The 7,304-nt window shown below is 32.7% G+C and overlaps 1 protein-coding gene across 2 annotated transcripts in view; it reads right to left on the reverse strand.

Moving 5' to 3' along the window:
• LOC123692833 (protein piccolo) overlaps positions 1-3,235 on the reverse strand; it is a 31,930-nt gene extending 28,695 nt beyond the window's left edge. For both annotated transcript variants that reach the window (XM_045637631.1, XM_045637630.1), the window contains exon 1: positions 3,021-3,235. The gene's annotated coding sequence lies outside the window, so the exon portion shown is untranslated. The remainder of the gene's footprint in view (positions 1-3,020) is intronic.
• Between the last annotated feature and the right edge of the window lie 4,069 nt (positions 3,236-7,304).

Below are 7,304 nucleotides of genomic sequence, written 5' to 3' on the forward strand. Positions count from 1 at the left end.
TTACGTAAAGCAGTGTTTTGAAATTAACTAAAATCCTATTTTAAACCGCTATAAAGCGGCTTTAGTAACTAGGTACAACATAATTTTACAACGGCATTACTTATACCAATAGAATTATAAAGAAAATAATCCGATAAACACAAAAGTGAATGTGGCTAATTAATTATTTCCGCGATTAACTCGCGATTAGTACCTAGTTATTATGCATTAACCATTTTACATACAAATGTAACGCCTAAACCGGTCACGCACATACAGTAAACACGAGAGTCCCGACTCCCGACTACACGACTGACGCAGTCGTATGCATGTTTTGTCGTAAAACTTTATAATTTGGCAGAGTATAGAACTTGGGGCCGATGAATGTAACAAAAATAGAGTATAATTCCATGACGCTGACTCAATAGTCTTAATCCTGCATTTTCTGTTTAAACACGGTTATAAATTAAATTTTGCGAACGTCAGTACTAAAAATCGAGTAGTTAGACTATATGAACGTCTGATTTTTTACATTAATTTAATATTATTATTTTACAACCTTTCAACAAAAAATGATTTTCTTGGAATTTTTGAGAATGTAGTACAAAGCGATTACAAGTAAAAATACTATTGTTAAAGTACTGTGATTTATTGGAATCCCGCTCATCAATTTCATGAAGAAATAGTTTACATTGGAAGTGGGCCAGGTCAACAAGTTCATATTTAATGAAAATACTACAGATGCCGAACCGGTGCTATTGATCCATTTATTTGAAAAATGTCAACATTGACCTATATCCGATAAGAAGAAGGTTTGTGCACTGCATATGAATGCAAACTTAAACATTGGTTTTTATAGAGTTCAATTTGCATTAAATGTTAAATTTTGTTTTACAAAACTATAAAGTATTTTATTTTATGCCAATTCAAATGTATAGTGTCAAATGTTTTTTGTTCAAAGTTTACGGAATTTCAAATTGTTTTCCTACTGTTATTAAAGTGGATATTCAGCTAAAATGTTCTGTGAAGTCATACCCACTTTATTTATAAGCAAAAACTATTTGCAATCATCATCATCATCATCAGCCCATAATCCATATATGTTCCCACTGCTGGGACACGGGCCTCCTATGAGGGTACAGGCCATAATTCACCACGCTGGCCAAGTGCGTGTTGGCGGATGACACATGTCGTCGAACTTTTTAATTCTTCGACATGTCGGTTTCCTCACAATGTTTTCCTTCACCATTCGAACTATTTGCAATACATAGGTATATTGCCTAATGAAGTAAAGTCCACATGTTGTTCCAAGAGCATTTCAATCATGTAGAACCTTACCAAATGTAGTATTTTCAACGCAAACATATCTATTATATGTTAATAACACATTAATAACATAATACTGAGTACTGACAACTGAGTGCTGGTATGTGAGGGTCTTTTATATAACTACCATTTATATTTCAGTTAAGTACTTATAACAATTTCCCTATCATAATAATTGTCACCGAGCAAGCTCTACAGATGACAGACGTTGAGTGCTGTGCCAAGTGCTGGTCTGATGACACTTATCATTATATTTTATCATTAATTATATTTATTATTTAATAGTTAGTGAAATATTATGAGTTTAATCTTATCTTCAATATGAGCTCAAATATTATTCATGTTTACAAGTACGTACATGCATTTAAAATTCATTCATCTTTACTTAAATACATAATAACAAATGTGTTTATTTGTTTTTCACATTGCAACAGAGTGATTTTATGACATGCTTATGTGTCTAGAGATAGTGAAGGATAGAATACTAGTAACATTATAATTTCATACGTGAAATAAAGAAAAAAATAACATTCCAGTCACTATTTGCTTATTGCAATATTATGCTGAATAATCTCAATATTTATTTTAGTTTGCAATCTTTATCCTTATTCAGGTGTCAAAACTACAATACAATGTACAATAAGATAAGTAGAAATCTATTGATGTTAAAAAAGTGTTTTCGTAACAAACATAGGGGATAATGGTACAAAAGTATGTTAAATCACAAATTTAGAAGCTACAGAGAAAAACTGAAGACCTAGTTTCATGATATTATTAGAATGTGCCTATCCCAATTAACCAAGGACAGCATTGGAATTGCTTTGAATTAGTTATAGTAATATTATTAAAAAAAGGAACTAAGTAAATTATTTGTTATAATTTAACAACAGCTTTTATTTTATTTTTTTTAACATGAAATTATTAATTTATTGTGATAAATAATAAATTGAACTTCTTCACTGAAATTCATACTAAAAATTATTAAAAAGGATATGTAAAGCATGGCCCCTGCTTGCATATACATATCACAATTAAGGAGCCAAATTAAGGGTGCAATTCCAATATTGCCCCTGCTGCAGGTAGGTAAGTAGCCGGTTTAACACAACAGTATGGTAAGCTATTAATTATTATGTATGTAAGTACATACCTCATATTTATTATCATCTTATTATTCATATTCAATTAATAATTATTACTATATTAATATTCTGATAAGACACTAGACTATTGTTTACTTCCCTAATATTATCTTGTGATTACAGTGCATTTTAATTGGTAAAATGATTATTGTAAATTTTGTGTTTTTAATTTTTTATTCAACGCCTGTAAAATATTATTATCGATACATATGTAGAATAAAAACACACGTTTGTAAAAAATGCACGCTCTTTTGCTATGCTGTATGGTGAGATGAATCACTGTGCTCTAAATGTTTACAGCCTTTGGTATTCTTCGCTGATGTCATGAAGAATCCGATGGGTAGGTACCTAATAATGAAAGCTACGGCTAACCATATAGCTGCGAATTATTTTTGAGTGCAATAGTTTAAAATAAAGTAAGGAATTTTCTAAAAGATTCAGTCATTACTTCGTAAACTAGACTTCGACATTAATATTTTTTTTAAATGATACCGTCACTCATTAAACAATAATAATTAATAGAACAATAAATGATTGCCTACGAATGAAGTTTTAAGCGTAGGAGGCAATAAATACCTTTATTTTATGTGTAATCCAATATCCCAAAGAAAGTAGTCCTCCTATTTACACACGATTATCACTGTCATTCATGTAACTTTAACACACCATCACAAAGCAGCACTGCACAAATTTTCACTTATAATTAATAAATAATGTGAAAATATCACATAATGCGCCATTTTCGCAATAAATCCGAAGGACAGCAGTCGGCAATCGCTGCCATCTTTTTTGTCAAATGTCTAAAAACTAAATATAGCGCAAAGAGTATAGTAACTATGTATAAGGATATAGCGCTTCATACGAACTCTAGTGTTATTTTTAGAAAATAAAAAGACGCCTTCCTACTTCGCTCAATAGCGACATCTGTATCAAAAACTTTAATTTAATTAAAAGTTTATAGATGTCGCTTACCTTAAAAAGTAACTTTTAATAATGCTCCGTAGATGGCGCAACGTACCTTGTATGGAGCAATAATACGTGGTATAATCACAGAATACATAATAGTCCATTGAATAAAAAGTTCTAGAGTGCGTGAGTTAGTAACGTAAGATGTTTCTTCGGAAACATGTCAAGAGTCCCTAGGTAATAAACATACTAAAACCCCGGGACACTAGGAGGAGCCCCGGAGTGGGGGGAGGGGGGAAAAGGTCCATTTTTTTCATTTTTCGCTTAAATCTCAAAAACGGTACATGTTAGAGAAAAACTTTCAAGGAAAAGTTGAAAGGCCATAAAATTATCTACAAGTTGTACCTACATCATTTTTTTCTATATCCTAAAGTTTCTGAGTTACACGCAGTAAAAAATGATTTTGGCTCAAACAATTTCCCCATACGATCAAAAAATATTTCTTTCTTCCAAAAAAACTCAAATGTGCAACTTGTGATCGGTACTGATAGATTGCTCTTAATTAGGTCTATAATTGGTAAAATAAACACATTCCTCCATGGAAGTCTTTAGAAGGAATCGATTGTCAAAATATATTAGGGTAGTTTGAGTTACTGAACATGATCTGATCATTTTTTTCTTCCAAAAAACTCAAAATTGACCGGTACAGATATATTGCTCATAATAAGGTCTTTCATTGATAAATATACCAGAATCCACCACGGAGGCCTTTACGGGGAATTGAATTTATTAGGGTAGTTACGAAACTTGAACTTTTTATTTTTTTTCTTCCAAAAATCTCAAATGTGCAACTTGTGACCGGTACTGATAGATTGCTCTTAATTAGGTCTATAATTAGTAAAATAAACACATTCCTCCATGGAAGCCTTTGGGAGGAATCGATTGTCAAAATATTATATAAAGGTAGTTTGAGTTACCGAACTTGATCTTTTTATTTTTTTCTTCCAAAAAACTCAAAAGTGCAACTTGTGACCGGTACAGATGGATGGCTCATAATTAGATCTATCATTGATAAAAATACCAGATTCCACCACGGAGGCCTTTACAGGAAATTGAATTTTATTAGGGTAGTTACGATACTTGAACTTTTTATTTTTTTTCTTCCAAAAAACTCAAATGTACAACTTGTGACCGGTACTGATAGATTGCTCTTAATTAGGTCTATGATTGGTAAAATAAACACATTCCTCCATGGAAGCCTTTAGGAGGAATCGATTGTCAAAATATTATATTAGGGTAGTTTGAGTTACTGAACTTGACCTTTTTTTTTTCTTCCGAAAAACTCAAAAGTGCAACTTGTGACCGGTACAGATAGATTGCTCATAATTAGGTCTATCATTGATAAAAAAAAACAGATTCCACCATGGAGGCGTTTAGGAGGTATTGAATTTAGAGTAGTTAGGTAAAATAAAAAGCTTTCGAATTTTTCACATTTCATGGGATGTAGCTCGAAAACGGCTGCGAATAGAAAAAAATGATGTAGGTACAACTTGTAGATAATTTTATGGCCTTTCAACTTTTTCTTGAAAGTTTTTCTCTAACATGTACTGTTTTTGAGATTTAAGCGAAAAATGAAAAAAATTGACCTTTTCCCCCCTCCCCCCACTCCGGGGCTCCTCCTAGTGTCCCGGGGTTTTAGTATGTTTTTTACCTAGGGACTCTTGACATGTTTCCGAAGAAAGATCTTACGTTACTAACTCACGCACTCTAGACCCCCCTTGGAGGGACTCATTCAATGGACTATAATAGTAGGTAGCTAAACCAACTAAACGCTATGCTAGTATAATACCGTAATACTATGTACACTTATTATTATTATCTGGTTGCCCGAGAAAATTAAGCCGAAAATGGCTATCAGCTGAAATAATTCGTGTAGTTTTGAAGATCGCTACAGTTATTCCTTGTCGTCGTCCAGTCCATATTATATTGTTAAGGGTGTAGGCGGGTTCAAAGGACCATTTTTTAGTTTTTTGCATAAGTCTTAAACCTTTTTTTTTTATAGTGGGGAAATCTTCCAAAGATACCCACGGCCCCCGGGGAAGGAGCCATGGGTTATGTCGGATTCTTACCGACTAAAACCCCACTGTGTTCCGTCGAGCCGCTTTAATGATGGGGCCGCGGGTATTGATTAGAATTCTTCCGCGACTGCACAACTAGCATAACCTTAGAGCATAACGGTTACTTCTAGGAAAATATTCTACAAAAAATCCTTTATTACTTAGCTCGATTATTAAAACAATAAAGTAGGTACCCACAAGTATATGTAAGTATGCTATGCCATTAAAAAAATGGGTTCTGTGGCATGGTACAAATGATTATATTCCGTTGTCGACATTGTGAATTTTCATGGATATGATAAATATATGATAATTTAAAAAGTACATTAACATTTCATAATACAAATGATTAAAATTAAGTATTAAAAAGAAGGAAAACAATTACGTGAAAGGATAAGTGGGTACCTATAAGTAAGCAATAAAAGTCAACCTTTTAAGCCGGACAATCTGAAAAAAATAATTTCAAGGCTACACGTTCTTCCTCATTCCCATAATAGTGATTGTATGTTCAAGCTAATACAAGACATAAAAAAATTAAGTCGAAACAACATGTTTTCGAGGGAGTATGATGTCCGAGTACAGACACACTGAACATTAATAGCTATTTTGTATTTTTATTTAGTTAAGTTTTTGTAATCTCGAAGTTAAAAGTTATTATAAGAATTTTAAATAATTATTTAGTTTTACTCATAATTATTATCTGTAATTTTATTGACTTTGAAGAGCGCTGCACAGTGCACATACCTACTGTTTATTGCTCTTTGCATACAACATTTACTTTGCTACCTAGTTATACAGCAGCTTCAGCCCGCCTCTTTCTGACACATTCTATAAAGTACCCTTCCAAAGCCACAGAATGTTTAATAGTACATACCTAGTTACTTACTATTTACTAACATACCCAGTTGGAATTTTAGTTTCTACTGTATTCCACTGTAGGTAGGTATTCCATCTGTGTTCTGAATGGGTTCGATCTTCATTCTGCCATGTCACCTTGAAAATATTTAACTACTTTATTACTTTTATTGGAAGGACATAAAAAATATGTGCGATTAATTTTAAATTACTTATGTAAAAAATATATCGACCTATTTTTAGCAAAGACCAGACTTATAGGTAGGTACAAAAATAAATTATTAAGGAATATTGTAAATCTTATCTTAATACATTTAGTTATTAATAATATCCTTAAAAATGGAAAAATTGAGTGTCACAATCGAATTACGTGGAACTTCATTAAAATTGTATTTTGCAAACTACAGCAGCATTTCACGACCATGTCTTAAAAGTTTTGACATTTATTATTCTGGATATTTAGCCACATAATAATATACCCATTATTCGTCTGGTCAGCGGCCAATACGTAACAAATGCGTCACACCGCACACGTTTACGCCTCCTGTTAGCGGTTGGAGAAAGTGCTTGTGCAATGATGCAAACAACGCCGGCTACAAAGGCATAAACGATCTCACAATATTTCATATTTCCTCACAGAACTAAGTGCGTTTTTGGTTCAGAGGAAGGAACATCAAGCACGACATAATATGAAGGTTACTGCCATAACATGAGCGTTGGCTAGTTATTGCAGATATAAAGTTGTTTTTTAAATGTAGGATAAAATTAAATGGTCGAAATGTAATGGATGCAATGCAAAATGTGAACACGAATGAGAATTTGTTATTGAACTAGAAATACATATCTATGTAATAAAAAATAATCGGCAAATGTTGCTAAGCGTAAAACTCGACAACGGCTCGACCAATTCGGCTATTTCTTTAACGTTTTTGTTAAGCCAAGGTTCTCAAGGTGGCAGGGCAGAATAACGTCTGCTGAGGCA

Source organism: Colias croceus, chromosome 6 (assembly GCF_905220415.1).
Source record: "Colias croceus chromosome 6, ilColCroc2.1".
Taxonomy (NCBI): Eukaryota; Metazoa; Arthropoda; class Insecta; order Lepidoptera; family Pieridae; genus Colias; species Colias croceus.